General features: G+C 45.3%; 1 long non-coding RNA gene across 2 annotated transcripts; it reads left to right on the forward strand.

The window, feature by feature from the left end:
- The first annotated feature begins 5,587 nt into the window (after positions 1–5,587).
- LOC122425079 lies at positions 5,588–7,674 on the forward strand. 2 transcript variants are annotated; one of them, XR_006264677.1, is made up of 4 exons: positions 5,594–5,782; positions 5,870–5,981; positions 6,444–6,572; positions 7,180–7,674. It is a non-coding gene; the product is annotated as an uncharacterized LOC122425079 (long non-coding RNA). The 2 variants fall into 2 exon arrangements; XR_006264676.1 differs by having other exon boundaries at positions 5,588–5,782; positions 6,444–7,674.
- Positions 7,675–8,267: the final 593 nt, after the last annotated feature.

Below are 8,267 nucleotides of genomic sequence, written 5' to 3' on the forward strand. Positions count from 1 at the left end.
GGGGCCCCTCCCCCAATCTAGACTGAGGGATCAGCTATTTCAGAACAGCACACATCATTCTAGAAGCCAGAGCCTCTGCATCTTCTGAGACACAAGAACAGTCTCTAACGGCGTCCACTGGCTACCCTCTTTGCTTCTTCTATGGACAGGCTGCCCCATGCAGACCACAGAGACTGGACTCCCAACCTAGAAGGGGTTTCCAGACTTCTGCACTTTCTCGCCTTGATGACCCCACAGATGATTCCACCTCCTGGGAGTCTCACTCCCCTATTCAGTCAGCATTCTTTTCAGCCGATGAAAATGAAAACACCTATCCACTGGGGCTCAGCTAAGCCCCTGATTCTGTGAGTGTCCCAATCTCTCCCGGCAGCCCCCAGAGCAGCCTGTGCTCTGGAGACAGCACAGGGGACAGGGAGAAGGGAACACTCTCACAACGGCTGCTGGGGGAAGCAGGGAAGAAACACATCCCCAGGATAAATGCTGGTAACTGCCCCTAGCTACTCTCCTCGCTCTAAACTCAGGTCCTTATGAGGGGGTCCTTTTCAAACCAGAACTAGGGAATTCAAAAGCAGAGAGTGAAAGAGAAAGAACATAAAAGAACAAATTTAGAAACTTCTCAAAGGAGAGCTGACCCTTAAACTGGGCAATGACAAAGTCCACAGGGCCCCTGAAATACTTGAGCCCAAAATCCAAACATCAGATAGAACCACGATGTCCTGTGAGTAATCACCGATTCAGCAACAAGGCATTAAGGGCTTCTGAGGACAGCAGCCACAGCCTGGTAGGAAAACCGAACTTCACTCTGCTTCCCGGAAGTCAAGTCTCACTCCCTCACGTCTCCAGAGCTACATGCTGTTCTTCCCACCTGCTTTCAAATATTCCCAGGTATCACAAGTCCAAAAAAATGCCCATTATTAAAGGGGAACTTGGGCTTCCCTGGTGGTCTAATTTATAAGAATCTTCCTTGCAATGCAGCAGACACTGGTTCAATCCCTGGTCTGGGAAGATTCCACATGCCGTGGAGCAACTAAGCCATTGTGCCACAACTACTGAAGCCTGCGTGCCTAGAGACCATGCTCCACGACAAGAGAAGCCACTGCAACACAGAAGCCCTCAAACCGCAAATAGAGAGTAGTCCCCGCCTCACAACTAGAGAAAGCACAACAGCAGAGACCCAGTGCACAAAAAAATAACTAAAACATGTTTTTTTAAATAAAGGGGAACTTACTATTTTAAGACAGTTAGGTTGTTGATATAACTTTCCTCTTCCTGTGCATGGTCCCTGTGTACCTCACTTTATTTTTCTCCACTGTATTTTTTCATCATCTGACAAATTACACTTTTATCGGGTATCTCCCTCTCACCAGAATGTAAGCCATGAGGCAAGGATTCTGCTTTCTTCATTATTGCTTTCCTAGTGCACAGTAGGTTTTCTTAGTAGCTTTCCCTAGTGCCTGGCAATAGGTAAAAGCTAGTAGTAGCTTTTCCTAGTCTCTGGCAGATCCAAGACGATTAATATGAACCTGGGGAAAAATTAATTTGAAAAATGGTTCGATCACAAATAGAATTTTTACGCTTATGAAGAAGGTCAGAGAAGAACAGCAAATACCACTTTCACAGTGAAATGCCAGGGCACATCCATTAAAGCTGATGGCTGATAATTTACCATGCGCTGAGGTTCTACTTTTGGTAAAAGGCTGGACAAGCAGCATAAATACAGGCAATGAAGTAACATAAATATCTTTACTTGCAGATGAAATGGCTATCTGCCTAAAAAATATCCAAGACCCAAGAAAATAAATGAAAAACATTTAAAACTGACAAGATAATTCATTAAGTTAGCTAGATACAGGATACATGAACCAAAATGATTAGCTTTTTTAAATATCAGTATGAACGATTAAAAGACAAAATGGGAGAAAATAAGATGCCATTCATATGAAAAGAGCTAAGAGCAGACCCAACAAAAATCTGCAAAACCAAGATGAAGAAAACAAAATGATTATTAAAATAAATAAAACAGGAACTGAATAAATTAGAATATACAGTGTTTCTAAATGGGAAGAATCAAACCTGTAAAGAAGTCAATTATCCCCAATTTTGCCTATGATTCCGATAAAATCAACTTCTCCACCAAAAAAAATCAATGGGATGAATGCAGAGGCTGGGGCTCATTTAAAGTCATCTGAGAAAAGTAAGTGTGACAGACTACCTGAGAAGGTTTTGAAGGAAATACATTTTTCAAAGAAAAGATGGGAGGGAATTGAACCCTACCTGAAAAGGACAATACTTCAAGCAAATGAGAATATAGGCCATAGATAGTGAGAAAACATTTAAGGAGACACACATAATAAAGGACTATTATCCCAAGTACACAAAGAACTCTAAAAACTCAACAGAAAAATGAAGAACCTGATTAAAAAATGGGCAAAAGACCCAAACAGAAATCTCACAAAAAAAAAAAAAAAGAAATCTCACCAAAGAAGTTATACAGATGGCAAACAGGTATACGAAAAGATACTCTACAGCATATGTGTTCAGGGAAATGCAAATTAAAACAATGAGATACCACAACATACCTAGCAGAATGACCAAAATCCGAAACACTGACACCACCAAACACTGGTGAGGATGTGGAGCAACATGAACTCTCATTCACTGGTGGTGAAAATACAAACTGGTGCAGTCACTTTGGAAGACAGTTTAACAGCTTCTTACAAAACAAGAATAAACACATTCTAACCATATGATCCAGCAATCATACTCCTTGGTATCTCCCCAATGAGCTAAAAATGTATGTCCACACAAAAACAAGCACAAGGATGTTTACAGTAGTTTTATTCATAATTGCCAAACCTTGGAAGCAATGAAACAGTCCTTCAGTAGGTGAGTAAACTGTGGTACAGTCAATGGGATATTATACAGCGCTTTAAAAAGCTATCAAGCCATGAAAAGTCACTCAAGAACCTGAAATGAATACTACTAAGTGAATGAAACCAACATAAAAAGGTAGGATACCAACTACACAATTTTCTGGAAAAAGCAAAAAGATCGACAGTTGCCAGGAAAGGAGGGCAGGACACAGGATTTTTAGAGCCTGTGAAAAGCCTCTGTATGATACAACGAGAGTAAATACACGTCATTATACATGTGTAACCCATAGAATGTACAACACCGAGAGTGAACCCTAGTGCAAGCTATGGACTCTGGGTGACTATGATGTGTCAATGGAGGTTCATCAATTTGAACTAATGTACCACTCTGACAATGGGCTATGCATGTATGGGGCCAGAAAGCATATGGGAACTCTGTGCTATTTGTTTAATTATGCTATGAACCTAAAACTTCTCTAAAAAAAAAAAAAAGAAGTCTACTAAGAAAAGAAAAGGGAGGGAGCTGAGAGAGCAATACTTAATCTCTTACCCAGATGTCATATCCTACAAAATGACTCATGTTCTTTTGCAACCAACTCACCACCATGGGCCAAAATCTTTTTAATATATAAATCCATCCCTGTCACATGCCCTGCTTAAAATCCTTTAGCATCTTCCTACTGAACTCAGAAGTGAAACCTGAGTCTTCATAGTGACCTCCGAGACACTAGTTGTGCCTAGTTTGTCCGACCTCACAGTGAATTACTTCCTCTAACCTCTCTCTACCCTAGAATACACCCAGCTTTCTCTCCTACCTCAGGGCTGATGCATTTCCTACAGTCTGGAAAGCTCAGCTTTGGCTCTCTCTCCAGTAGTTCTCCATCCTATTTCTACCTCATCCTTGAGGTCTCAAGCTCACGTGACCACCTCCATGAGGGATTCCCTGATGATCACCTTCAAAAGGAGCTTCTTTGAAGCTTCTCAAATTTGAGAGGGTGCATGAGAATCACCCACACAACTTGCTATAACAGATTCCTGACCTGACCTACCCTCCTCCCCAGTATAATTACTGATCTAGGGTGGCACCTAGCAAATTGCAGTTTTAATAAGCACCCAAGTGATCCTGATGCTGCCCATCTGTGGACCTCACTGTTAGGAAGCACTGTACTTGAGCAAAAGGTACTTATGATATCAACTTACTTGTTTTTGGTAAAAGTACCCTCCATGAGAAAGGAGAACTTGTCTGCATTATTCAGCCCTATGTGCCTAGCATCTGAAAGCACATATGGAAGGAACAATGCAGGTCTCTCTGGGATACCCCTACTATTTGAGGAACAATCTCTTCAATTAAGAATTTGTCTCAAGCTGTTTCTCACCTAGCAACCTTATCTTTTTTGCTAATCCCATATTTCTAATTTATCCCCCACCCTCAACGTGTTTCCCTCTAGATAAGGTTGTTTTCTATATCTGTGCACACAACTTTTATTTGTACAACATGATCTGGATTTTCACATTCTGAGGGAATTTCTTGACCTGGGTCCCCCCTTTTCTACTTAAATCGATATGTCCAAACTCTTCAGGTTACACACAAGACTCTAACCTCCCCCACCACGTATTTACAACCTTAGCCTCGGGGGATGGACTCAAGAGGGAAACCACAGCCTGGACAAGTGAGGCCTTTTTGGTCCCTTCCTAATGACCTGATAGCTACTGTGACTCTTAAGACTGAAATGAAGGGAGGCTCACCTGAGGCCAAGTGGTTTGGAGCATGGCTGATGTCCCCTGGCTCTGTGCACTCTTCCCGGTTTGGAAAAGCAAGAACCTTAAAAGCTAAGAGAAGAACAGCCATGAGCGCAACGGTCCCTTTTCTACATCATCACCCACAAACGCCCAGTCTTCCATCTCATTGCCAGCATTGGCATGAGTCTCTACCAGCCCTCCACTGGCTGATCGCCGCCACCTTCTCATGAATTGCTCTAGCTGGTATTCGGGACAATCCACCACCTGTCTCCTCTGCCCAAGAGCGCTACTGGGCCCATTCACACCAAGTGGACCGAGACACACACGACGAATTCGGCCCCTACAGTGCTGGGTCTGAACAAACTTAAAAACCTAAAAAAGTGCTTATGGGGACCACGTCACTGACTCCCAAAAGTGCCTATAGAGAGGAGACAAGGCTGGCTGGATTTGGACTGAGTGAAATATTCATGGTCATATTAGCTATCAGGGCACGGGAGACCCCAAGAGGCTCTCCACCCAAGCAAGCAGGAGACCCCAAACATCAGAAACTTCAGTACCGGCCACAGGGGACTGTTGGGCCAACTTCTTTTAGACAAAAAAAGGATCCCGCCTCGGTGGGCAAGGAACTGGACCAGGGCTCTGGGCCCGCAGCCACCTCTGCGGCTTCTGTGAGGCCCAGACGCCGGGGCATCCGGTCAGAGGGAGGCGAGTTCAGGGGCAGCGTGCTGACGAGGCGCTAAGGAAAACGAGGAAGCCGGCGCCTAACGGGACTGACAAGAAGAGCTCGCCAGAATTTACCCTCTTTCCCTCATAACCCCTAAAGGGGTTCTCTCAAAGACCATGCGGAAGCGGGCGCAGGTGTCCACCATCCCTCTAGGCTGCCCATCTCGATGGTTCCGGCGGCGCGACCTCACGTAACCCGAAGGGGCTGGGCTTCGGACAGGCGCTTGCCCGTGACGTCATTGGTGGGCGCGGTAACACAGAACTAGAGGCTGGTCGCTCCGCCCTTGTGCCCCAGTCGCTGAGCCGACTAGAGTTTGGGTTTCGCGGCACCCCTTAATCTACTCAGATCGCGGCCTCTGGGCCCAGGTATGTGCTGTGTGCTAAGTCTCTTCAGTAGTGTCCGACTCTGCGACCCCCATGGCTCCTCTGTCCATGGAATTTTCCAGGTAAGAACACTGGAGTGAGTAGCCATTTCCTCCTCCGGGAGATCGTCCAGACCCAAGGATCGAATCTTGGGTCTCCTGCATTTGCAGGCGAATTCACCACTGGTCCACATGGGAATCCGGTGCAAGCGGCTGAATGGTTGCAGCCCTGAGGATTTCCCAGGAGGTGTACACTACTTGTGGTTGCCATTCCAGATAACAGGTACATTGCTCCAATGTGCCCACGCGGCCTGGGCCCTGTGACTACACCGCTGTGGGAGAACTGGAAGTGGGAAGACTAGTACCCACCATTTCAGTGGCCAGATGTGTACGGGTTGAGAGCGTCAACCAGTTAGTTTCAGAAACCTGTCTGAACCGCTCAAAATAACGGGATCCGCAGCAGTTGGTTTGCCTGATTCACTGTCTGTTATATGGGTATGATGGGGGTACCCCCACAAAGGGCTGTTGAAGTTTAATCATTAAATGAATTCACAGATTGGCACAGTGTTTACGGTGGTGCCTGGCATGAAATAAGTGCTTGTGAGGCTGTTCTGTTTTGTAACTGTATTGTTTTTAGAGATACAAGCCCTGCTGGGACTCCAACCTGTGACACAGTTTAGGGAAACAGCGATTAGCATTTATTCTTAGAGCCCTTTCTCACCATATACCTGTATGTGTGTTCCAGGCCCAACTTGGAGAAATTCAGCACCTCTGTTCAAAAAGGTTTTAACTACAAAGTCATCTTCAATTTGTGCAACGACAGAGGGCCAGGATAGTAACTGAACCAGGAATGGCTTCTCTCCTGTGGCCGCAGGTACTGTGGTACCCAGGGACTTCTTTGCTGTTTCAGATTCCCTGTGATGGAACCTTTAGCGCTCAGTCACTCAGTCATGTCTGACTCTTTGCAACCCCATGGACTGTAGCCTGCCAGGTTCCTCTGTCCATGGGATTTTCCAGGCAAGAATACTAGAGTGGGCTGCCGTTTCCTCCTCCAGGAAATCTTCCCGACCCAGGGATCAAACCCATGTCTCTTATGTCTCCTGCACTGGCAGGCAGATTCTTTACCAGTAATGCCACCTAGGAAGCCCTATGATGGGGGCCTTTCACACACTGTATACTCAAATTCTCCTGCAATTAAGCATCTGCTTCACATTGCTCCAGCCCAGCTCCCTTTTGTAATTACTCATATAAATAGCTACTAAAATCAAATAGATACAGCTAGATAGCAACAGCAATCCAAAAGGAAAAACTAATGTTTGAAAACATATGAATTTGTTGGAATCAATTCATATTCATTGTTGTGTTGCACTAGTCACTTAAATGGCCTTTGTATAATAACTAAGATTTATGAGACCTTAATATGTGCTAGAAACTATGCTAAGGCTTTATAAGCATCATTGCTTTTCATCTTCATTTCTTAGGTAGGTACTCTTATGTTCCCCATTTTACAAGTGAGAATACTGAACCTCAAGAAGTTTAGATGTAATATGAGGCCACAGAGCTAGAAAAGCCTATTAACCAACATCTGCACAGTTTCTCCTGGGAGCTGAAAAGCATTTTCAACACCATGGAAACATGACAGAGAATTCCTGGCCCCCACAGCCCACAGCCTCTGCTGCACTGCTCAGTCCTCCTGTGTTTCCCCAGCAATTGCCTGAACTGCCTGATGTCATGGTATTTGCCGTCCTCCTCCTGTCCCTCCTAGATTCATGCTCTACTCATCCTACTATCCCAACGGTGTCTTCCAAAATCTCTTAAATCCCATGGCCCCCAAAGAAAGGTGTGAATAATTGGCACAGGAGACCTACCTGTTTGTAGACTTTGTCTGTAGAAACTGATGTGGGTTTCTAGCCCCCAGAAAATTGTACTGACAGGTGCTTCCACTTGATGCAATTAAATGGATCTTCTGAAAATCATGTCCTCTCTGTAGACAAAGGTATCTCCCACTGAGATAATCTCATCTCACCTCAAACCACATTTCCTCAAACACACCCCAACCTGGGTGGACACACATCCATCCACACCTGCCATAACTGCTTGTCAAAGGGGAAGCCAAGTCAGGCCTCAGTCTGGCACTGACTTCTCTGAGCGCTCATCTAAGAAAAGCTGTCAGGAAGCTAGCATTCCTGCAGACCCACTGTGTGCCGTGTTCTTCACAATCATGATCTTAGCCTGCCAGCAACTGTTCAAGGTAGTTAGCTCTTACCCTTTTTGTACACGTAAGGGAGCTAAGGCTCAGGGCTTTGGGTGACTTGCCTCTGGTCATGCAGCTGGGAAGCAGTAGGAATTGGATTTGGACCCAGATATATTTGACTCAAAAACCTCTATGCTGGTAGATGTATTTCCCCACCTTCCTCACATCAGTCTCTCCCCAGAGAAGAGCTGTGGCTCCACTGGTGACTGGCTGTTTCCCTTTTCTCTCCCTTCTCTCCCCTTCCTCCCTTCACCCCTGCATCCCCACTAGTGAGTTGTAATGTTGGAACCTGGGGATTGAGAGGTTCCAAAAATG

The sequence above is a fragment of the Cervus canadensis genome, chromosome 22 (genome assembly GCF_019320065.1).
Source record: "Cervus canadensis isolate Bull #8, Minnesota chromosome 22, ASM1932006v1, whole genome shotgun sequence".
In the NCBI taxonomy this organism is placed as follows: domain Eukaryota; kingdom Metazoa; phylum Chordata; class Mammalia; order Artiodactyla; family Cervidae; genus Cervus; species Cervus canadensis.